The sequence below is a fragment of the Brienomyrus brachyistius genome, chromosome 14 (genome assembly GCF_023856365.1).
Source record: "Brienomyrus brachyistius isolate T26 chromosome 14, BBRACH_0.4, whole genome shotgun sequence".
NCBI classification, from domain to species: domain Eukaryota; kingdom Metazoa; phylum Chordata; class Actinopteri; order Osteoglossiformes; family Mormyridae; genus Brienomyrus; species Brienomyrus brachyistius.
The window spans coordinates 4,650,591-4,673,228 of record NC_064546.1 but is presented as its reverse complement, the minus strand read 5'-3'; the positions used below and the strand labels follow the sequence as shown (position 1 = coordinate 4,673,228).

The following is a 22,638-nucleotide window of genomic DNA, read 5'->3' as shown; positions in this document are numbered from 1 at the left end:
CATGGCCAGGTGTCCCAATACTTGTGTCCAAATAGTCTCGTTGTAACTGTTCAGTTGCAAATTTCCAGTTCTGTAAGTTGGCAACATTGTTAGTAACTATGTTTTTGGGAAGCGTACAACAGGTTAGCAGGGGAATCGTCAACACCATTATGAAGTCTTTCATACTGACATTGGCAAGAGTCTTCTATACTACCTGTAGCCTACTCTTGGTTAGCAAAGCAAATCAATACTGAAGTCAAAAGAACTCAAAGTAGAAGTCCAAATTCATTACAAACAACATGTTTATCAGCTGTACAGCTTGCTGTTTAGAGTTCTTGATTAAAATTGCATGAAAAAACTAGGATTGACTGAGATGCAAAAGAATTTCAATGTTCTTGAAACAATGCTAAAAACATAGTTATGGCTATGCTAATGTTGCACCTAAGTTTAAGTATTATAGGGATGTGTGGCAAAGTAGAAAGAATACATTTTAAAATAAGGACTTCATTTCCATTTGAGTATGTCTCGTTCCAAACTAAGCTGTTATCCATAGCAGAGAGAACTCGGCAGTAACCCACTTTGTCCTACACCCTGAGGGAACTTATTTACTTGTTTGCTTGGCAGAAGCAGCGTTCGCCAGTTCTTGAAGTATTGGGGATTAAGGGTTTGCTGATGGACTCAATGGAGAAATCATTCTGCCATCCGTGGGATTTGAACCAATGACCTTCAATTTTAAGAGACAAGGCCCTAACATGCAGGACCAGACACTGCCCCCAAAAGAGACACACACGGCCCCAACCACGCTGCGAGCAGGGTTTGAACCTGCGTGGGGAATCCCCATTGGATTTCAAGTCCAACGCCTTAACCACTCGGCCATCACAGCTGTCTGTCCGGTGGTCATTGCCACTGCCTATGGTAGTTCAACCTAACCAACATCCGAAGTGAACTGTTTCCCAAAACCGTCATACCACAGTAGTTTGAACCACGTTAGTTAGTTGGGACTACTGTAGTTCGTACTACAATGCAATGACTGAAACTTTTAAAAGAATGGTTTAAAATAAGATGAACAGGAAGATATTTCTATAGTTTGTTCAATCACTGTATACTTTGAAAGTTTATTAATAAAATAGAAAAGACAAGATACGCTTATTTGTGCAGAACATTTCACAAGTATTTTACGGAGATCAAATCACACAGAATAGCATTATACAGTAAGAATGACACGTGAAGTCAACCCAGAAGGCTCCCTCTTGGCTATGGGGATCAGTCCAGAAACTTTCACGGCTTAAGGCGACAGCGTAAACCACCGTACCACCATGCCACTGCACTAAGTGCTTGCAACATTTATGTAACTTACGCATTTAGTCTGTCTGCAATTCATTGCCAAGCCAACTCCCTGGCTGTATTTATGGCCACAGTATTGCCTTTTTTAGCAATTACATCTTTCTATTTTTCATACAACTCCATCAGCAGTGCTTGTTCTGCCACAGAAAAAAACACCACTCTCGTTTTACACGCTTTCCAACTCATCTGATCAATCTATCATTCATTTATGCTTCTTAAATATCTTTGGTGTGCGCAGTAAACGAGACTATGTAAGTTTGTCTTGTATGAGCCTTTATTGGTTAAAACTGGACTGCGTTAGTGGAACGACGTAAGGCATACAGATGGTGCTAGTCTGAGCCTGACTTTTCTGGGAAAGTCTGGCTTTCTTTAGTTATTTTCATGGCAGAAGCAGGGTTGGCCAGTCCCTGAATAATGGGGAATAAGGGTTTGTTGATGGTCTCAATGTAGAAATCATTCTGCCAAGCATGCGATTTCAACCAGTGACCTTCAATTTTAAGGGATAGAGCCCAAACACTGCCCCCAAAATGGACACACACGCTGCGAGCAGGGTTTGAACCTGTGTGGGGAATCCCCATTGGATTTCGAGTCCAACGCCTTAACCACTCGGCCATCACAGCTGTCTGTCATGCCTCCCTTCTTTTTGGATGGAGTGTCAATGTGATTTGTTCAGTAAATGACATACTGACAGATTTAGGAATTACTTCTGTCTGCTTTTATATCCTGGTAAGAAAACTGCAAATGTAGTGCAGATGCAAACAGAGCCCTTCTATGTCCATCTTTCCATCAGCCATGCAATCAGGTTTACAAACCCTTGTGAAAAAAGGGTCATTCTGAAGAGCTCAGGGAATTCAAGCATGGTCCTGTCATAGCATGCCACCTTTGTAATAAGCAAGTGCATGAAATGTTTTCCCTACTAGATATTCAACGGTCAATTGTAAGTGGTGTGATTCCAAAGCGGAAGTGTTTTGGCACACCAGCAACTCAGCCACAAAGCGGCAGACCATGTAAAGTAACAGAGCAGGGTCGCCGACTGCTGAGGAGCATAGTGCATAAAAGATGCCAATGCTCTGGTGACTCAATAGCTGCTGTAATGTTCATGTAAGTTTCATGGCCAGGTGTCCCAATACTTGTGTCCAAATAGTCTCGTTGTAACTGTTCAGTTGCAAATTTCCAGTTCTGTAAGTTGGCAACATTGTTAGTAACTATGTTTTTGGGAAGCGTACAACAGGTTAGCAGGGGAATCGTCAACACCATTATGAAGTCTTTCATACTGACATTGGCAAGAGTCTTCTATACTACCTGTAGCCTACTCTTGGTTAGCAAAGCAAATCAATACTGAAGTCAAAAGAACTCAAAGTAGAAGTCCAAATTCATTACAAACAACATGTTTATCAGCTGTACAGCTTGCTGTTTAGAGTTCTTGATTAAAATTGCATGAAAAAACTAGGATTGACTGAGATGCAAAAGAATTTCAATGTTCTTGAAACAATGCTAAAAACATAGTTATGGCTATGCTAATGTTGCACCTAAGTTTAAGTATTATAGGGATGTGTGGCAAAGTAGAAAGAATACATTTTAAAATAAGGACTTCATTTCCATTTGAGTATGTCTCGTTCCAAACTAAGCTGTTATCCATAGCAGAGAGAACTCGGCAGTAACCCACTTTGTCCTACACCCTGAGGGAACTTATTTACTTGTTTGCTTGGCAGAAGCAGCGTTCGCCAGTTCTTGAAGTATTGGGGATTAAGGGTTTGCTGATGGACTCAATGGAGAAATCATTCTGCCATCCGTGGGATTTGAACCAATGACCTTCAATTTTAAGAGACAAGGCCCTAACATGCAGGACCAGACACTGCCCCCAAAAGAGACACACACGGCCCCAACCACGCTGCGAGCAGGGTTTGAACCTGCGTGGGGAATCCCCATTGGATTTCAAGTCCAACGCCTTAACCACTCGGCCATCACAGCTGTCTGTCCGGTGGTCATTGCCACTGCCTATGGTAGTTCAACCTAACCAACATCCGAAGTGAACTGTTTCCCAAAACCGTCATACCACAGTAGTTTGAACCACGTTAGTTAGTTGGGACTACTGTAGTTCGTACTACAATGCAATGACTGAAACTTTTAAAAGAATGGTTTAAAATAAGATGAACAGGAAGATATTTCTATAGTTTGTTCAATCACTGTATACTTTGAAAGTTTATTAATAAAATAGAAAAGACAAGATACGCTTATTTGTGCAGAACATTTCACAAGTATTTTACGGAGATCAAATCACACAGAATAGCATTATACAGTAAGAATGACACGTGAAGTCAACCCAGAAGGCTCCCTCTTGGCTATGGGGATCAGTCCAGAAACTTTCACGGCTTAAGGCGACAGCGTAAACCACCGTACCACCATGCCACTGCACTAAGTGCTTGCAACATTTATGTAACTTACGCATTTAGTCTGTCTGCAATTCATTGCCAAGCCAACTCCCTGGCTGTATTTATGGCCACAGTATTGCCTTTTTTAGCAATTACATCTTTCTATTTTTCATACAACTCCATCAGCAGTGCTTGTTCTGCCACAGAAAAAAACACCACTCTCGTTTTACACGCTTTCCAACTCATCTGATCAATCTATCATTCATTTATGCTTCTTAAATATCTTTGGTGTGCGCAGTAAACGAGACTATGTAAGTTTGTCTTGTATGAGCCTTTATTGGTTAAAACTGGACTGCGTTAGTGGAACGACGTAAGGCATACAGATGGTGCTAGTCTGAGCCTGACTTTTCTGGGAAAGTCTGGCTTTCTTTAGTTATTTTCATGGCAGAAGCAGGGTTGGCCAGTCCCTGAATAATGGGGAATAAGGGTTTGTTGATGGTCTCAATGTAGAAATCATTCTGCCAAGCATGCGATTTCAACCAGTGACCTTCAATTTTAAGGGATAGAGCCCAAACACTGCCCCCAAAATGGACACACACGCTGCGAGCAGGGTTTGAACCTGCGTGGGGAATCCCCATTGGATTTCGAGTCCAACGCCTTAACCACTCGGCCATCACAGCTGTCTGTCATGCCTCCCTTCTTTTTGGATGGAGTGTCAATGTGATTTGTTCAGTAAATGACATACTGACAGATTTAGGAATTACTTCTGTCTGCTTTTATATCCTGGTAAGAAAACTGCAAATGTAGTGCAGATGCAAACAGAGCCCTTCTATGTCCATCTTTCCATCAGCCATGCAATCAGGTTTACAAACCCTTGTGAAAAAAGGGTCATTCTGAAGAGCTCAGGGAATTCAAGCATGGTCCTGTCATAGCATGCCACCTTTGTAATAAGCAAGTGCATGAAATGTTTTCCCTACTAGATATTCAACGGTCAATTGTAAGTGGTGTGATTCCAAAGCGGAAGTGTTTTGGCACACCAGCAACTCAGCCACAAAGCGGCAGACCATGTAAAGTAACAGAGCAGGGTCGCCGACTGCTGAGGAGCATAGTGCATAAAAGATGCCAATGCTCTGGTGACTCAATAGCTGCTGTAATGTTCATGTAAGTTTCATGGCCAGGTGTCCCAATACTTGTGTCCAAATAGTCTCGTTGTAACTGTTCAGTTGCAAATTTCCAGTTCTGTAAGTTGGCAACATTGTTAGTAACTATGTTTTTGGGAAGCGTACAACAGGTTAGCAGGGGAATCGTAAACACCATTATGAAGTCTTTCATACTGACATTGGCAAGAGTCTTCTATACTACCTGTAGCCTACTCTTGGTTAGCAAAGCAAATCAATACTGAAGTCAAAAGAACTCAAAGTAGAAGTCCAAATTCATTACAAACAACATGTTTATCAGCTGTACAGCTTGCTGTTTAGAGTTCTTGATTAAAATTGCATGAAAAAACTAGGATTGACTGAGATGCAAAAGAATTTCAATGTTCTTGAAACAATGCTAAAAACATAGTTATGGCTATGCTAATGTTGCACCTAAGTTTAAGTATTATAGGGATGTGTGGCAAAGTAGAAAGAATACATTTTAAAATAAGGACTTCATTTCCATATGAGTATGTCTCGTTCCAAACTAAGCTGTTATCCATAGCAGAGAGAACTCGGCAGTAACCCACTTTGTCCTACACCCTGAGGGAACTTATTTACTTGTTTGTTTGGCAGAAGCAGCGTTGGCCAGTTCTTGAAGTATTGGGGATTAAGGGTTTGCTGATGGACTCAATGGAGAAATCATTCTGCCATCCGTGGGATTTGAACCAATGACCTTAAATTTTAAGAGACAAGGCCCTAACATGCAGGACCAGACACTACCCCCAAAAGAGACACACACGGCCCCAACCACGCTGCGAGCAGGGTTTGAACCTGCGTGGGGAATCCCCATTGGATTTCAAGTCCAACGCCTTAACCACTCGGCAATCACAGCTGTCTGTCCAGTGGTCATTGCCACTGCCTATGATAGTTCAACCTAACCAACATCCGAAGTGAACTGTTTGCCAAAACCGTCATACCACAGTAGTTTGAACCACGTTAGTTAGTTGGGACTACTGTAGTTCGTACTACAATGCAATGACTGAAACTTTTAAAAGAATGGTTTAAAATAAGATGAACAGGAAGATATTTCTATAGTTTGTTCAATCACTGTATACTTTGAAAGTTTATTAATAAAATAGAAAAGACAAGATACGCTTATTTGTGCAGAACATTTCACAAGTATTTTACGGAGATCAAATCACACAGAATAGCATTATACAGTAAGAATGACACGTGAAGTCAACCCAGAAGGCTCCCTCTTGGCTATGGGGATCAGTCCAGAAACTTTCACGGCTTAAGGCGACAGCGTAAACCACCGTACCACCATGCCACTGCACTAAGTGCTTGCAACATTTATGTAACTTACGCATTTAGTCTGTCTGCAATTCATTGCCAAGCCAACTCCCTGGCTGTATTTATGGCCACAGTATTGCCTTTTTTAGCAATTACATCTTTCTATTTTTCATACAACTCCATCAGCAGTGCTTGTTCTGCCACAGAAAAAAACACCACTCTCGTTTTACACGCTTTCCAACTCATCTGATCAATCTATCATTCATTTATGCTTCTTAAATATCTTTGGTGTGCGCAGTAAACGAGACTATGTAAGTTTGTCTTGTATGAGCCTTTATTGGTTAAAACTGGACTGCGTTAGTGGAACGACGTAAGGCATACAGATGGTGCTAGTCTGAGCCTGACTTTTCTGGGAAAGTCTGGCTTTCTTTAGTTATTTTCATGGCAGAAGCAGGGTTGGCCAGTCCCTGAATAATGGGGAATAAGGGTTTGTTGATGGTCTCAATGTAGAAATCATTCTGCCAAGCATGCGATTTCAACCAGTGACCTTCAATTTTAAGGGATAGAGCCCAAACACTGCCCCCAAAATGGACACACACGCTGCGAGCAGGGTTTGAACCTGCGTGGGGAATCCCCATTGGATTTCGAGTCCAACGCCTTAACCACTCGGCCATCACAGCTGTCTGTCATGCCTCCCTTCTTTTTGGATGGAGTGTCAATGTGATTTGTTCAGTAAATGACATACTGACAGATTTAGGAATTACTTCTGTCTGCTTTTATATCCTGGTAAGAAAACTGCAAATGTAGTGCAGATGCAAACAGAGCCCTTCTATGTCCATCTTTCCATCAGCCATGCAATCAGGTTTACAAACCCTTGTGAAAAAAGGGTCATTCTGAAGAGCTCAGGGAATTCAAGCATGGTCCTGTCATAGCATGCCACCTTTGTAATAAGCAAGTGCATGAAATGTTTTCCCTACTAGATATTCAACGGTCAATTGTAAGTGGTGTGATTCCAAAGCGGAAGTGTTTTGGCACACCAGCAACTCAGCCACAAAGCGGCAGACCATGTAAAGTAACAGAGCAGGGTCGCCGACTGCTGAGGAGCATAGTGCATAAAAGATGCCAATGCTCTGGTGACTCAATAGCTGCTGTAATGTTCATGTAAGTTTCATGGCCAGGTGTCCCAATACTTGTGTCCAAATAGTCTCGTTGTAACTGTTCAGTTGCAAATTTCCAGTTCTGTAAGTTGGCAACATTGTTAGTAACTATGTTTTTGGGAAGCGTACAACAGGTTAGCAGGGGAATCGTAAACACCATTATGAAGTCTTTCATACTGACATTGGCAAGAGTCTTCTATACTACCTGTAGCCTACTCTTGGTTAGCAAAGCAAATCAATACTGAAGTCAAAAGAACTCAAAGTAGAAGTCCAAATTCATTACAAACAACATGTTTATCAGCTGTACAGCTTGCTGTTTAGAGTTCTTGATTAAAATTGCATGAAAAAACTAGGATTGACTGAGATGCAAAAGAATTTCAATGTTCTTGAAACAATGCTAAAAACATAGTTATGGCTATGCTAATGTTGCACCTAAGTTTAAGTATTATAGGGATGTGTGGCAAAGTAGAAAGAATACATTTTAAAATAAGGACTTCATTTCCATTTGAGTATGTCTCGTTCCAAACTAAGCTGTTATCCATAGCAGAGAGAACTCGGCAGTAACCCACTTTGTCCTACACCCTGAGGGAACTTATTTACTTGTTTGTTTGGCAGAAGCAGCGTTCGCCAGTTCTTGAAGTATTGGGGATTAAGGGTTTGCTGATGGACTCAATGGAGAAATCATTCTGCCATCCGTGGGATTTGAACCAATGACCTTCAATTTTAAGAGACAAGGCCCTAACATGCAGGACCAGACACTGCCCCCAAAAGAGACACACACGGCCCCAACCACGCTGCGAGCAGGGTTTGAACCTGCGTGGGGAATCCCCATTGGATTTCAAGTCCAACGCCTTAACCACTCGGCCATCACAGCTGTCTGTCCGGTGGTCATTGCCACTGCCTATGGTAGTTCAACCTAACCAACATCCGAAGTGAACTGTTTCCCAAAACCGTCATACCACAGTAGTTTGAACCACGTTAGTTAGTTGGGACTACTGTAGTTCGTACTACAATGCAATGACTGAAACTTTTAAAAGAATGGTTTAAAATAAGATGAACAGGAAGATATTTCTATAGTTTGTTCAATCACTGTATACTTTGAAAGTTTATTAATAAAATAGAAAAGACAAGATACGCTTATTTGTGCAGAACATTTCACAAGTATTTTACGGAGATCAAATCACACAGAATAGCATTATACAGTAAGAATGACACGTGAAGTCAACCCAGAAGGCTCCCTCTTGGCTATGGGGATCAGTCCAGAAACTTTCACGGCTTAAGGCGACAGCGTAAACCACCGTACCACCATGCCACTGCACTAAGTGCTTGCAACATTTATGTAACTTACGCATTTAGTCTGTCTGCAATTCATTGCCAAGCCAACTCCCTGGCTGTATTTATGGCCACAGTATTGCCTTTTTTAGCAATTACATCTTTCTATTTTTCATACAACTCCATCAGCAGTGCTTGTTCTGCCACAGAAAAAAACACCACTCTCGTTTTACACGCTTTCCAACTCATCTGATCAATCTATCATTCATTTATGCTTCTTAAATATCTTTGGTGTGCGCAGTAAACGAGACTATGTAAGTTTGTCTTGTATGAGCCTTTATTGGTTAAAACTGGACTGCGTTAGTGGAACGACGTAAGGCATACAGATGGTGCTAGTCTGAGCCTGACTTTTCTGGGAAAGTCTGGCTTTCTTTAGTTATTTTCATGGCAGAAGCAGGGTTGGCCAGTCCCTGAATAATGGGGAATAAGGGTTTGTTGATGGTCTCAATGTAGAAATCATTCTGCCAAGCATGCGATTTCAACCAGTGACCTTCAATTTTAAGGGATAGAGCCCAAACACTGCCCCCAAAATGGACACACACGCTGCGAGCAGGGTTTGAACCTGCGTGGGGAATCCCCATTGGATTTCGAGTCCAACGCCTTAACCACTCGGCCATCACAGCTGTCTGTCATGCCTCCCTTCTTTTTGGATGGAGTGTCAATGTGATTTGTTCAGTAAATGACATACTGACAGATTTAGGAATTACTTCTGTCTGCTTTTATATCCTGGTAAGAAAACTGCAAATGTAGTGCAGATGCAAACAGAGCCCTTCTATGTCCATCTTTCCATCAGCCATGCAATCAGGTTTACAAACCCTTGTGAAAAAAGGGTCATTCTGAAGAGCTCAGGGAATTCAAGCATGGTCCTGTCATAGCATGCCACCTTTGTAATAAGCAAGTGCATGAAATGTTTTCCCTACTAGATATTCAACGGTCAATTGTAAGTGGTGTGATTCCAAAGCGGAAGTGTTTTGGCACACCAGCAACTCAGCCACAAAGCGGCAGACCATGTAAAGTAACAGAGCAGGGTCGCCGACTGCTGAGGAGCATAGTGCATAAAAGATGCCAATGCTCTGGTGACTCAATAGCTGCTGTAATGTTCATGTAAGTTTCATGGCCAGGTGTCCCAATACTTGTGTCCAAATAGTCTCGTTGTAACTGTTCAGTTGCAAATTTCCAGTTCTGTAAGTTGGCAACATTGTTAGTAACTATGTTTTTGGGAAGCGTACAACAGGTTAGCAGGGGAATCGTAAACACCATTATGAAGTCTTTCATACTGACATTGGCAAGAGTCTTCTATACTACCTGTAGCCTACTCTTGGTTAGCAAAGCAAATCAATACTGAAGTCAAAAGAACTCAAAGTAGAAGTCCAAATTCATTACAAACAACATGTTTATCAGCTGTACAGCTTGCTGTTTAGAGTTCTTGATTAAAATTGCATGAAAAAACTAGGATTGACTGAGATGCAAAAGAATTTCAATGTTCTTGAAACAATGCTAAAAACATAGTTATGGCTATGCTAATGTTGCACCTAAGTTTAAGTATTATAGGGATGTGTGGCAAAGTAGAAAGAATACATTTTAAAATAAGGACTTCATTTCCATTTGAGTATGTCTCGTTCCAAACTAAGCTGTTATCCATAGCAGAGAGAACTCGGCAGTAACCCACTTTGTCCTACACCCTGAGGGAACTTATTTACTTGTTTGTTTGGCAGAAGCAGCGTTCGCCAGTTCTTGAAGTATTGGGGATTAAGGGTTTGCTGATGGACTCAATGGAGAAATCATTCTGCCATCCGTGGGATTTGAACCAATGACCTTCAATTTTAAGAGACAAGGCCCTAACATGCAGGACCAGACACTGCCCCCAAAAGAGACACACACGGCCCCAACCACGCTGCGAGCAGGGTTTGAACCTGCGTGGGGAATCCCCATTGGATTTCAAGTCCAACGCCTTAACCACTCGGCCATCACAGCTGTCTGTCCGGTGGTCATTGCCACTGCCTATGGTAGTTCAACCTAACCAACATCCGAAGTGAACTGTTTCCCAAAACCGTCATACCACAGTAGTTTGAACCACGTTAGTTAGTTGGGACTACTGTAGTTCGTACTACAATGCAATGACTGAAACTTTTAAAAGAATGGTTTAAAATAAGATGAACAGGAAGATATTTCTATAGTTTGTTCAATCACTGTATATTTTGAAAGTTTATTAATAAAATAGAAAAGACAAGATACGCTTATTTGTGCAGAACATTTCACAAGTATTTTACGGAGATCAAATCACACAGAATAGCATTATACAGTAAGAATGACACGTGAAGTCAACCCAGAAGGCTCCCTCTTGGCTATGGGGATCAGTCCAGAAACTTTCACGGCTTAAGGCGACAGCGTAAACCACCGTACCACCATGCCACTGCACTAAGTGCTTGCAACATTTATGTAACTTACGCATTTAGTCTGTCTGCAATTCATTGCCAAGCCAACTCCCTGGCTGTATTTATGGCCACAGTATTGCCTTTTTTAGCAATTACATCTTTCTATTTTTCATACAGCTCCATCAGCAGTGTTTGTTCTGCCACAGAAAAAAACACCACTCTCGTTTTACACGCTTTCCAACTCATCTGATCAATCTATCATTCATTTATGCTTCTTAAATATCTTTGGTGTGCGCAGTAAATGAGACTATGTAAGTCTGTCTTGTATGAGCCTTTATTGGTTAAAACTGGACTGCGTTAGTGGAACGACGTAAGGCATAGAGATGGTGCTAGTCTGAGCCTGACTTTTCTGGGAAAGTCTGGCTTTCTTTGGTTATTTTCATGGCAGAAGCAGGGTTGGCCAGTCCCTGAATAATGGGGAATAAGGGTTTGTTGATGGTCTCAATGTAGAAATCATTCTGCCAAGCATGCGATTTCAACCAGTGACCTTCAATTTTAAGGGATAGAGCCCAAACACTGCCCCCAAAATGGACACACACGCTGCGAGCAGGGTTTGAACCTGCGTGGGGAATCCCCATTGGATTTCGAGTCCAACGCCTTAACCACTCGGCCATCACAGCTGTCTGTTATGCCTCCCTTCTTTTTGGATGGAGTGTCAATGTGATTTGTTCAGTAAATGACATACTGACAGATTTAGGAATTACTTCTGTCTGCTTTTATATCCTGGTAAGAAAACTGCAAATGTAGTGCAGATGCAAACAGAGCCCTTCTATGTCCATCTTTCCATCAGCCATGCAATCAGGTTTACAAACCCTTGTGAAAAAAGGGTCATTCTGAAGAGCTCAGGGAATTCAAGCATGGTCCTGTCATAGCATGCCACCTTTGTAATAAGCAAGTGCATGAAATGTTTTCCCTACTAGATATTCAACGGTCAATTGTAAGTGGTGTGATTCCAAAGCGGAAGTGTTTTGGCACACCAGCAACTCAGCCACAAAGCAGCAGACCATGTAAAGTAACAGAGCAGGGTCGCCGACTGCTGAGGAGCATAGTGCATAAAAGATGCCAATGCTCTGGTGACTCAATAGCTGCTGTAATGTTCATGTAAGTTTCATGGCCAGGTGTCCCAATACTTGTGTCCAAATAGTCTCGTTGTAACTGTTCAGTTGCAAATTTCCAGTTCTGTAAGTTGGCAACATTGTTAGTAACTATGTTTTTGGGAAGCGTACAACAGGTTAGCAGGGGAATCGTAAACACCATTATGAAGTCTTTCATACTGACATTGGCAAGAGTCTTCTATACTACCTGTAGCCTACTCTTGGTTAGCAAAGCAAATCAATACTGAAGTCAAAAGAACTCAAAGTAGAAGTCCAAATTCATTACAAACAACATGTTTATCAGCTGTACAGCTTGCTGTTTAGAGTTCTTGATTAAAATTGCATGAAAAAACTAGGATTGACTGAGATGCAAAAGAATTTCAATGTTCTTGAAACAATGCTAAAAACATAGTTATGGCTATGCTAATGTTGCACCTAAGTTTAAGTATTATAGGGATGTGTGGCAAAGTAGAAAGAATACATTTTAAAATAAGGACTTCATTTCCATTTGAGTATGTCTCGTTCCAAACTAAGCTGTTATCCATAGCAGAGAGAACTCGGCAGTAACCCACTTTGTCCTACACCCTGAGGGAACTTATTTACTTGTTTGTTTGGCAGAAGCAGCGTTGGCCAGTTCTTGAAGTATTGGGGATTAAGGGTTTGCTGATGGACTCAATGGAGAAATCATTCTGCCATCCGTGGGATTTGAACCAATGACCTTCAATTTTAAGAGACAAGGCCCTAACATGCAGGACCAGACACTGCCCCCAAAAGAGACACACACGGCCCCAACCACGCTGCGAGCAGGGTTTGAACCTGCGTGGGGAATCCCCATTGGATTTCAAGTCCAACGCCTTAACCACTCGGCCATCACAGCTGTCTGCCCTGAGGTCATTGCCACTGCCTATGGTAGTTCAACCTAAGCAACATCCGAAGTGAACTGTTTCCCAAAACCGTCATACCACAGTAGTTTGAACCACGTTAGTTAGTTGGGACTACTGTAGTTCGTACTACAATGCAATGACTGAAACTTTTAAAAGAATGGTTTAAAATAAGATGAACAGGTAGATATTTCTATAGTTTGTTCAATCACTGTATACTTTGAAAGTTTATTAATAAAATAGAAAAGACAAGATACGCTTATTTGTGCAGAACATTTCACAAGTATTTTACGGAGATCAAATCACACAGAATAGCATTATACAGTAAGAATGACACGTGAAGTCAACCCAGAAGGCTACCTCTTGGCTATGGGGATCAGTCCAGAAACTTTCACGGCTTAAGGCGACAGCGTAAACCACCGTACCACCATGCCACTGCACTAAGTGCTTGCAACATTTATGTAACTTACGCATTTAGTCTGTCTGCAATTCATTGCCAAGCCAACTCCCTGGTTGTATTTATGGCCACAGTATTGCCTTTTTTAGCAATTACATCTTTCTATTTTTCATACAACTCCATCAGCAGTGCTTGTTCTGCCACAGAAAAAAACACCACTCTCGTTTTACACGCTTTCCAACTCATCTGATCAATCTATCATTCATTTATGCTTCTTAAATATCTTTGGTGTGCGCAGTAAACGAGACTATGTAAGTCTGTCTTGTATGAGCCTTTATTGGTTAAAACTGGACTGCGTTAGTGGAACGACGTAAGGCATACAGATGGTGCTAGTCTGAGCCTGGCTTTTCTGGGAAAGTCTGGCTTTCTTTAGTTATTTTCATGGCAGAAGCAGGGTTGGCCAGTCCCTGAATAATGGGGAAAAAGGGTTTGTTGATGGTCTCAATGTAGAAATCATTCTGCCAAGCATGCGATTTCAACCAGTGACCTTCAATTTTAAGGGATAGAGCCCAAACACTGCCCCCAAAATGGACACACACGCTGCGAGCAGGGTTTGAACCTGCGTGGGGAATCCCCATTGGATTTCGAGTCCAACGCCTTAACCACTCGGCCATCACAGCTGTCTGTCATGCCTCCCTTCTTTTTGCATGGAGTGTCAATGTGATTTGTTCAGTAAATGACATACTGACAGATTTAGGAATTACTTCTGTCTGCTTTTATATCCTGGTAAGAAAACTGCAAATGTAGTGCAGATGCAAACAGAGCCCTTCTATGTCCATCTTTCCATCAGCCATGCAATCAGGTTTACAAACCCTTGTGAAAAAAGGGTCATTCTGAAGAGCTCAGGGAATTCAAGCATGGTCCTGTCATAGCATGCCACCTTTGTAATAAGCAAGTGCATGAAATGTTTTCCCTACTAGATATTCAACGGTCAATTGTAAGTGGTGTGATTCCAAAGCGGAAGTGTTTTGGCACACCAGCAACTCAGCCACAAAGCGGCAGACCATGTAAAGTAACAGAGCAGGGTCGCCGACTGCTGAGGAGCATAGTGCATAAAAGATGCCAATGCTCTGGTGACTCAATAGCTGCTGTAATGTTCATGTAAGTTTCATGGCCAGGTGTCCCAATACTTGTGTCCAAATAGTCTCGTTGTAACTGTTCAGTTGCAAATTTCCAGTTCTGTAAGTTGGCAACATTGTTAGTAACTATGTTTTTGGGAAGCGTACAACAGGTTAGCAGGGGAATCGTAAACACCATTATGAAGTCTTTCATACTGACATTGGCAAGAGTCTTCTATACTACCTGTAGCCTACTCTTGGTTAGCAAAGCAAATCAATACTGAAGTCAAAAGAACTCAAAGTAGAAGTCCAAATTCATTACAAACAACATGTTTATCAGCTGTACAGCTTGCTGTTTAGAGTTCTTGATTAAAATTGCATGAAAAAACTAGGATTGACTGAGATGCAAAAGAATTTCAATGTTCTTGAAACAATGCTAAAAACATAGTTATGGCTATGCTAATGTTGCACCTAAGTTTAAGTATTATAGGGATGTGTGGCAAAGTAGAAAGAATACATTTTAAAATAAGGACTTCATTTCCATTTGAGTATGTCTCGTTCCAAACTAAGCTGTTATCCATAGCAGAGAGAACTCGGCAGTAACCCACTTTGTCCTACACCCTGAGGGAACTTATTTACTTGTTTGTTTGGCAGAAGCAGCGTTCGCCAGTTCTTGAAGTATTGGGGATTAAGGGTTTGCTGATGGACTCAATGGAGAAATCATTCTGCCATCCGTGGGATTTGAACCAATGACCTTCAATTTTAAGAGACAAGGCCCTAACATGCAGGACCAGACACTGCCCCCAAAAGAGACACACACGGCCCCAACCACGCTGCGAGCAGGGTTTGAACCTGCGTGGGGAATCCCCATTGGATTTCAAGTCCAACGCCTTAACCACTCGGCCATCACAGCTGTCTGTCCGGTGGTCATTGCCACTGCCTATGGTAGTTCAACCTAACCAACATCCGAAGTGAACTGTTTCCCAAAACCGTCATACCACAGTAGTTTGAACCACGTTAGTTAGTTGGGACTACTGTAGTTCGTACTACAATGCAATGACTGAAACTTTTAAAAGAATGGTTTAAAATAAGATGAACAGGAAGATATTTCTATAGTTTGTTCAATCACTGTATATTTTGAAAGTTTATTAATAAAATAGAAAAGACAAGATACGCTTATTTGTGCAGAACATTTCACAAGTATTTTACGGAGATCAAATCACACAGAATAGCATTATACAGTAAGAATGACACGTGAAGTCAACCCAGAAGGCTCCCTCTTGGCTATGGGGATCAGTCCAGAAACTTTCACGGCTTAAGGCGACAGCGTAAACCACCGTACCACCATGCCACTGCACTAAGTGCTTGCAACATTTATGTAACTTACGCATTTAGTCTGTCTGCAATTCATTGCCAAGCCAACTCCCTGGCTGTATTTATGGCCACAGTATTGCCTTTTTTAGCAATTACATCTTTCTATTTTTCATACAGCTCCATCAGCAGTGTTTGTTCTGCCACAGAAAAAAACACCACTCTCGTTTTACACGCTTTCCAACTCATCTGATCAATCTATCATTCATTTATGCTTCTTAAATATCTTTGGTGTGCGCAGTAAATGAGACTATGTAAGTCTGTCTTGTATGAGCCTTTATTGGTTAAAACTGGACTGCGTTAGTGGAACGACGTAAGGCATAGAGATGGTGCTAGTCTGAGCCTGACTTTTCTGGGAAAGTCTGGCTTTCTTTGGTTATTTTCATGGCAGAAGCAGGGTTGGCCAGTCCCTGAATAATGGGGAATAAGGGTTTGTTGATGGTCTCAATGTAGAAATCATTCTGCCAAGCATGCGATTTCAACCAGTGACCTTCAATTTTAAGGGATAGAGCCCAAACACTGCCCCCAAAATGGACACACACGCTGCGAGCAGGGTTTGAACCTGCGTGGGGAATCCCCATTGGATTTCGAGTCCAACGCCTTAACCACTCGGCCATCACAGCTGTCTGTTATGCCTCCCTTCTTTTTGGATGGAGTGTCAATGTGATTTGTTCAGTAAATGACATACTGACAGATTTAGGAATTACTTCTGTCTGCTTTTATATCCTGGTAAGAAAACTGCAAATGTAGTGCAGATGCAAACAGAGCCCTTCTATGTCCATCTTTCCATCAGCCATGCAATCAGGTTTACAAACCCTTGTGAAAAAAGGGTCATTCTGAAGAGCTCAGGGAATTCAAGCATGGTCCTGTCATAGCATGCCACCTTTGTAATAAGCAAGTGCATGAAATGTTTTCCCTACTAGATATTCAACGGTCAATTGTAAGTGGTGTGATTCCAAAGCGGAAGTGTTTTGGCACACCAGCAACTCAGCCACAAAGCAGCAGACCATGTAAAGTAACAGAGCAGGGTCGCCGACTGCTGAGGAGCATAGTGCATAAAAGATGCCAATGCTCTGGTGACTCAATAGCTGCTGTAATGTTCATGTAAGTTTCATGGCCAGGTGTCCCAATACTTGTGTCCAAATAGTCTCGTTGTAACTGTTCAGTTGCAAATTTCCAGTTCTGTAAGTTGGCAACATTGTTAGTAACTATGTTTTTGGGAAGCGTACAACAGGTTAGCAGGGGAATCGTAAACACCATTATGAAGTCTTTCATACTGACATTGGCAAGAGTCTTCTATACTACCTGTAGCCTACTCTTGGTTAGCAAAGCAAATCAATACTGAAGTCAAAAGAACTCAAAGTAGAAGTCCAAATTCATTACAAACAACATGTTTATCAGCTGTACAGCTTGCTGTTTAGAGTTCTTGATTAAAATTGCATGAAAAAACTAGGATTGACTGAGATGCAAAAGAATTTCAATGTTCTTGAAACAATGCTAAAAACATAGTTATGGCTATGCTAATGTTGCACCTAAGTTTAAGTATTATAGGGATGTGTGGCAAAGTAGAAAGAATACATTTTAAAATAAGGACTTCATTTCCATTTGAGTATGTCTCGTTCCAAACTAAGCTGTTATCCATAGCAGAGAGAACTCGGCAGTAACCCACTTTGTCCTACACCCTGAGGGAACTTATTTACTTGTTTGTTTGGCAGAAGCAGCGTTGGCCAGTTCTTGAAGTATTGGGGATTAAGGGTTTGCTGATGGACTCAATGGAGAAATCATTCTGCCATCCGTGGGATTTGAACCAATGACCTTCAATTTTAAGAGACAAGGCCCTAACATGCAGGACCAGACACTGCCCCCAAAAGAGACACACACGGCCCCAACCACGCTGCGAGCAGGGTTTGAACCTGCGTGGGGAATCCCCATTGGATTTCAAGTCCAACGCCTTAACCACTCGGCCATCACAGCTGTCTGCCCTGAGGTCATTGCCACTGCCTATGGTAGTTCAACCTAAGCAACATCCGAAGTGAACTGTTTCCCAAAACCGTCATACCACAGTAGTTTGAACCACGTTAGTTAGTTGGGACTACTGTAGTTCGTACTACAATGCAATGACTGAAACTTTTAAAAGAATGGTTTAAAATAAGATGAACAGGTAGATATTTCTATAGTTTGTTCAATCACTGTATACTTTGAAAGTTTATTAATAAAATAGAAAAGACAAGATACGCTTATTTGTGCAGAACATTTCACAAGTATTTTACGGAGATCAAATCACACAGAATAGCATTATACAGTAAGAATGACACGTGAAGTCAACCCAGAAGGCTACCTCTTGGCTATGGGGATCAGTCCAGAAACTTTCACGGCTTAAGGCGACAGCGTAAACCACCGTACCACCATGCCACTGCACTAAGTGCTTGCAACATTTATGTAACTTACGCATTTAGTCTGTCTGCAATTCATTGCCAAGCCAACTCCCTGGTTGTATTTATGGCCACAGTATTGCCTTTTTTAGCAATTACATCTTTCTATTTTTCATACAACTCCATCAGCAGTGCTTGTTCTGCCACAGAAAAAAACACCACTCTCGTTTTACACGCTTTCCAACTCATCTGATCAATCTATCATTCATTTATGCTTCTTAAATATCTTTGGTGTGCGCAGTAAACGAGACTATGTAAGTCTGTCTTGTATGAGCCTTTATTGGTTAAAACTGGACTGCGTTAGTGGAACGACGTAAGGCATACAGATGGTGCTAGTCTGAGCCTGGCTTTTCTGGGAAAGTCTGGCTTTCTTTAGTTATTTTCATGGCAGAAGCAGGGTTGGCCAGTCCCTGAATAATGGGGAAAAAGGGTTTGTTGATGGTCTCAATGTAGAAATCATTCTGCCAAGCATGCGATTTCAACCAGTGACCTTCAATTTTAAGGGATAGAGCCCAAACACTGCCCCCAAAATGGACACACACGCTGCGAGCAGGGTTTGAACCTGCGTGGGGAATCCCCATTGGATTTCGAGTCCAACGCCTTAACCACTCGGCCATCACAGCTGTCTGTCATGCCTCCCTTCTTTTTGCATGGAGTGTCAATGTGATTTGTTCAGTAAATGACATACTGACAGATTTAGGAATTACTTCTGTCTGCTTTTATATCCTGGTAAGAAAACTGCAAATGTAGTGCAGATGCAAACAGAGCCCTTCTATGTCCATCTTTCCATCAGCCATGCAATCAGGTTTACAAACCCTTGTGAAAAAAGGGTCATTCTGAAGAGCTCAGGGAATTCAAGCATGGTCCTGTCATAGCATGCCACCTTTGTAATAAGCAAGTGCATGAAATGTTTTCCCTACTAGATATTCAACGGTCAATTGTAAGTGGTGTGATTCCAAAGCGGAAGTGTTTTGGCACACCAGCAACTCAGCCACAAAGCGGCAGACCATGTAAAGTAACAGAGCAGGGTCGCCGACTGCTGAGGAGCATAGTGCATAAAAGATGCCAATGCTCTGGTGACTCAATAGCTGCTGTAATGTTCATGTAAGTTTCATGGCCAGGTGTCCCAATACTTTTGTCCAAATAGTCTCGTTGTAACTGTTCAGTTGCAAATTTCCAGTTCTGTAAGTTGGCAACATTGTTAGTAACTATGTTTTTGGGAAGCGTACAACAGGTTAGCAGGGGAATCGTAAACACCATTATGAAGTCTTTCATACTGACATTGGCAAGAGTCTTCTATACTACCTGTAGCCTACTCTTGGTTAGCAAAGCAAATCAATACTGAAGTCAAAAGAACTCAAAGTAGAAGTCCAAATTCATTACAAACAACATGTTTATCAGCTGTACAGCTTGCTGTTTAGAGTTCTTGATTAAAATTGCATGAAAAAACTAGGATTGACTGAGATTCAAAAGAATTTCAATGTTCTTGAAACAATGCTAAAAACATAGTTATGGCTATGCTAATGTTGCACCTAAGTTTAAGTATTATAGGGATGTGTGGCAAAGTAGAAAGAATACATTTTAAAATAAGGACTTCATTTCCATATGAGTATGTCTCGTTCCAAACTAAGCTGTTATCCATAGCAGAGAGAACTCGGCAGTTACCCACTTTGTCCTACACCCTGAGGGAACTTATTTACTTGTTTGTTTGGCAGAAGCAGCGTTGGCCAGTTCTTGAAGTATTGGGGATTAAGGGTTTGCTGATGGACTCAATGGAGAAATCATTCTGCCATCCGTGGGATTTGAACCAATGACCTTAAATTTTAAGAGACAAGGCCCTAACATGCAGGACCAGACACTACCCCCAAAAGAGACACACACGGCCCCAACCACGCTGCGAGCAGGGTTTGAACCTGCGTGGGGAATCCCCATTGGATTTCAAGTCCAACGCCTTAACCACTCGGCCATCACAGCTGTCTGTCCGGTGGTCATTGCCACTGCCTATGGTAGTTCAACCTAACCAACATCCGAAGTGAACTGTTTCCCAAAACCGTCATACCACAGTAGTTTGAACCACGTTAGTTAGTTGGGACTACTGTAGTTCGTACTACAATGCAATGACTGAAACTTTTAAAAGAATGGTTTAAAATAAGATGAACAGGTAGATATTTCTATAGTTTGTTCAATCACTGTATATTTTGAAAGTTTATTAATAAAATAGAAAAGACAAGATACGCTTATTTGTGCAGAACATTTCACAAGTATTTTACGGAGATCAAATCACACAGAATAGCATTATACAGTAAGAATGACACGTGAAGTCAACCCAGAAGGCTCCCTCTTGGCTATGGGGATCAGTCCAGAAACTTTCACGGCTTAAGGCGACAGCGTAAACCACCGTACCACCATGCCACTGCACTAAGTGCTTGCAACATTTATGTAACTTACGCATTTAGTCTGTCTGCAATTCATTGCCAAGCCAACTCCCTGGCTGTATTTATGGCCACAGTATTGCCTTTTTTAGCAATTACATCTTTCTATTTTTCATACAGCTCCATCAGCAGTGTTTGTTCTGCCACAGAAAAAAACACCACTCTCGTTTTACACGCTTTCCAACTCATCTGATCAATCTATCATTCATTTATGCTTCTTAAATATCTTTGGTGTGCGCAGTAAATGAGACTATGTAAGTCTGTCTTGTATGAGCCTTTATTGGTTAAAACTGGACTGCGTTAGTGGAACGACGTAAGGCATAGAGATGGTGCTAGTCTGAGCCTGACTTTTCTGGGAAAGTCTGGCTTTCTTTAGTTATTTTCATGGCAGAAGCAGGGTTGGCCAGTCCCTGAATAATGGGGAATAAGGGTTTGTTGATGGTCTCAATGTAGAAATCATTCTGCCAAGCATGCGATTTCAACCAGTGACCTTCAATTTTAAGGGATAGAGCCCAAACACTGCCCCCAAAATGGACACATACGCTGCGAGCAGGGTTTGAACCTGCGTGGGGAATCCCCATTGGATTTCGAGTCCAACGCCTTAACCACTCGGCCATCACAGCTGTCTGTCATGCCTCCCTTCTTTTTGGATGGAGTGTCAATGTGATTTGTTCAGTAAATGACATACTGACAGATTTAGGAATTACTTCTGTCTGCTTTTATATCCTGGTAAGAAAACTGCAAATGTAGTGCAGATGCAAACAGAGCCCTTCTATGTCCATCTTTCCATCAGCCATGCAATCAGGTTTACAAACCCTTGTGAAAAAAGGGTCATTCTGAAGAGCTCAGGGAATTCAAGCATGGTCCTGTCATAGCATGGCACCTTTGTAATAAGCAAGTGCATGAAATGTTTTCCCTACTAGATATTCAACGGTCAATTGTAAGTGGTGTGATTCCAAAGCGGAAGTGTTTTGGCACACCAGCAACTCAGCCACAAAGCGGCAGACCATGTAAAGTAACAGAGCAGGGTCGCCGACTGCTGAGGAGCATAGTGCATAAAAGATGCCAATGCTCTGGTGACTCAATAGCTGCTGTAATGTTCATGTAAGTTTCATGGCCAGGTGTCCCAATACTTGTGTCCAAATAGTCTCGTTGTAACTGTTCAGTTGCAATTTTCCAGTTCTGTAAGTTGGCAACATTGTTAGTAACTATGCTTTTGGGAAGCGTACAACAGGTTAGCAGGGGAATCGTAAACACCATTATGAAGTCTTTCATACTGACATTGGCAAGAGTCTTCTATACTACCTGTAGCCTACTCTTGGTTAGCAAAGCAAATCAATACTGAAGTCAAAAGAACTCAAAGTAGAAGTCCAAATTCATTACAAACAACATGTTTATCAGCTGTACAGCTTGCTGTTTAGAGTTCTTGATTAAAATTGCATGAAAAAACTAGGATTGACTGAGATGCAAAAGAATTTCAATGTTCTTGAAACAATGCTAAAAACATAGTTATGGCTATGCTAATGTTGCACCTAAGTTTAAGTATTATAGGGATGTGTGGCAAAGTAGAAAGAATACATTTTAAAATAAGGACTTCATTTCCATTTGAGTATGTCTCGTTCCAAACTAAGCTGTTATCCATAGCAGAGAGAACTCGGCAGTAACCCACTTTGTCCTACACCCTGAGGGAACTTATTTACTTGTTTGTTTGGCAGAAGCAGTGTTGGCCAGTTCTTGAAGTATTGGGGATTAAGGGTTTGCTGATGGACTCAATGGAGAAATCATTCTGCCATCCGTGGGATTTGAACCAATGACCTTCAATTTTAAGAGACAAGGCCCTAACATGCAGGACCAGACACTGC

General features: G+C 41.7%; 18 non-coding genes across 18 annotated transcripts; all 18 read right to left on the bottom strand.

Moving 5' to 3' along the window:
* Nucleotides 1-780: 780 nt before the first annotated feature.
* trnas-uga (transfer RNA serine (anticodon UGA)) lies at nt 781-862 on the bottom strand. The gene has a single exon. It is a non-coding gene; the product is annotated as a tRNA-Ser (tRNA).
* A 999-nt stretch (nt 863-1,861) lies between these two features.
* On the bottom strand, nt 1,862-1,943 carry trnas-cga (transfer RNA serine (anticodon CGA)). Its single transcript has one exon. It is a non-coding gene; the product is annotated as a tRNA-Ser (tRNA).
* Nucleotides 1,944-3,212: 1,269 nt separating this feature from the next.
* Nucleotides 3,213-3,294, bottom strand: trnas-uga (transfer RNA serine (anticodon UGA)). Its single transcript has one exon. It is a non-coding gene; the product is annotated as a tRNA-Ser (tRNA).
* A 999-nt stretch (nt 3,295-4,293) lies between these two features.
* Nucleotides 4,294-4,375, bottom strand: trnas-cga (transfer RNA serine (anticodon CGA)). Its single transcript has one exon. It is a non-coding gene; the product is annotated as a tRNA-Ser (tRNA).
* Nucleotides 4,376-5,644: 1,269 nt separating this feature from the next.
* On the bottom strand, nt 5,645-5,726 carry trnas-uga (transfer RNA serine (anticodon UGA)). Its single transcript has one exon. It is a non-coding gene; the product is annotated as a tRNA-Ser (tRNA).
* Nucleotides 5,727-6,725: 999 nt separating this feature from the next.
* On the bottom strand, nt 6,726-6,807 carry trnas-cga (transfer RNA serine (anticodon CGA)). Its single transcript has one exon. It is a non-coding gene; the product is annotated as a tRNA-Ser (tRNA).
* Nucleotides 6,808-8,076: 1,269 nt separating this feature from the next.
* On the bottom strand, nt 8,077-8,158 carry trnas-uga (transfer RNA serine (anticodon UGA)). The gene has a single exon. It is a non-coding gene; the product is annotated as a tRNA-Ser (tRNA).
* Nucleotides 8,159-9,157: 999 nt separating this feature from the next.
* Nucleotides 9,158-9,239, bottom strand: trnas-cga (transfer RNA serine (anticodon CGA)). The gene has a single exon. It is a non-coding gene; the product is annotated as a tRNA-Ser (tRNA).
* Nucleotides 9,240-10,508: 1,269 nt separating this feature from the next.
* On the bottom strand, nt 10,509-10,590 carry trnas-uga (transfer RNA serine (anticodon UGA)). The gene has a single exon. It is a non-coding gene; the product is annotated as a tRNA-Ser (tRNA).
* A 999-nt stretch (nt 10,591-11,589) lies between these two features.
* trnas-cga (transfer RNA serine (anticodon CGA)) lies at nt 11,590-11,671 on the bottom strand. Its single transcript has one exon. It is a non-coding gene; the product is annotated as a tRNA-Ser (tRNA).
* Nucleotides 11,672-12,940: 1,269 nt separating this feature from the next.
* trnas-uga (transfer RNA serine (anticodon UGA)) lies at nt 12,941-13,022 on the bottom strand. The gene has a single exon. It is a non-coding gene; the product is annotated as a tRNA-Ser (tRNA).
* Nucleotides 13,023-14,021: 999 nt separating this feature from the next.
* Nucleotides 14,022-14,103, bottom strand: trnas-cga (transfer RNA serine (anticodon CGA)). The gene has a single exon. It is a non-coding gene; the product is annotated as a tRNA-Ser (tRNA).
* A 1,269-nt stretch (nt 14,104-15,372) lies between these two features.
* On the bottom strand, nt 15,373-15,454 carry trnas-uga (transfer RNA serine (anticodon UGA)). Its single transcript has one exon. It is a non-coding gene; the product is annotated as a tRNA-Ser (tRNA).
* A 999-nt stretch (nt 15,455-16,453) lies between these two features.
* Nucleotides 16,454-16,535, bottom strand: trnas-cga (transfer RNA serine (anticodon CGA)). The gene has a single exon. It is a non-coding gene; the product is annotated as a tRNA-Ser (tRNA).
* Nucleotides 16,536-17,804: 1,269 nt separating this feature from the next.
* trnas-uga (transfer RNA serine (anticodon UGA)) lies at nt 17,805-17,886 on the bottom strand. Its single transcript has one exon. It is a non-coding gene; the product is annotated as a tRNA-Ser (tRNA).
* Nucleotides 17,887-18,885: 999 nt separating this feature from the next.
* On the bottom strand, nt 18,886-18,967 carry trnas-cga (transfer RNA serine (anticodon CGA)). The gene has a single exon. It is a non-coding gene; the product is annotated as a tRNA-Ser (tRNA).
* A 1,269-nt stretch (nt 18,968-20,236) lies between these two features.
* Nucleotides 20,237-20,318, bottom strand: trnas-uga (transfer RNA serine (anticodon UGA)). The gene has a single exon. It is a non-coding gene; the product is annotated as a tRNA-Ser (tRNA).
* Nucleotides 20,319-21,317: 999 nt separating this feature from the next.
* Nucleotides 21,318-21,399, bottom strand: trnas-cga (transfer RNA serine (anticodon CGA)). The gene has a single exon. It is a non-coding gene; the product is annotated as a tRNA-Ser (tRNA).
* Between the last annotated feature and the right edge of the window lie 1,239 nt (nt 21,400-22,638).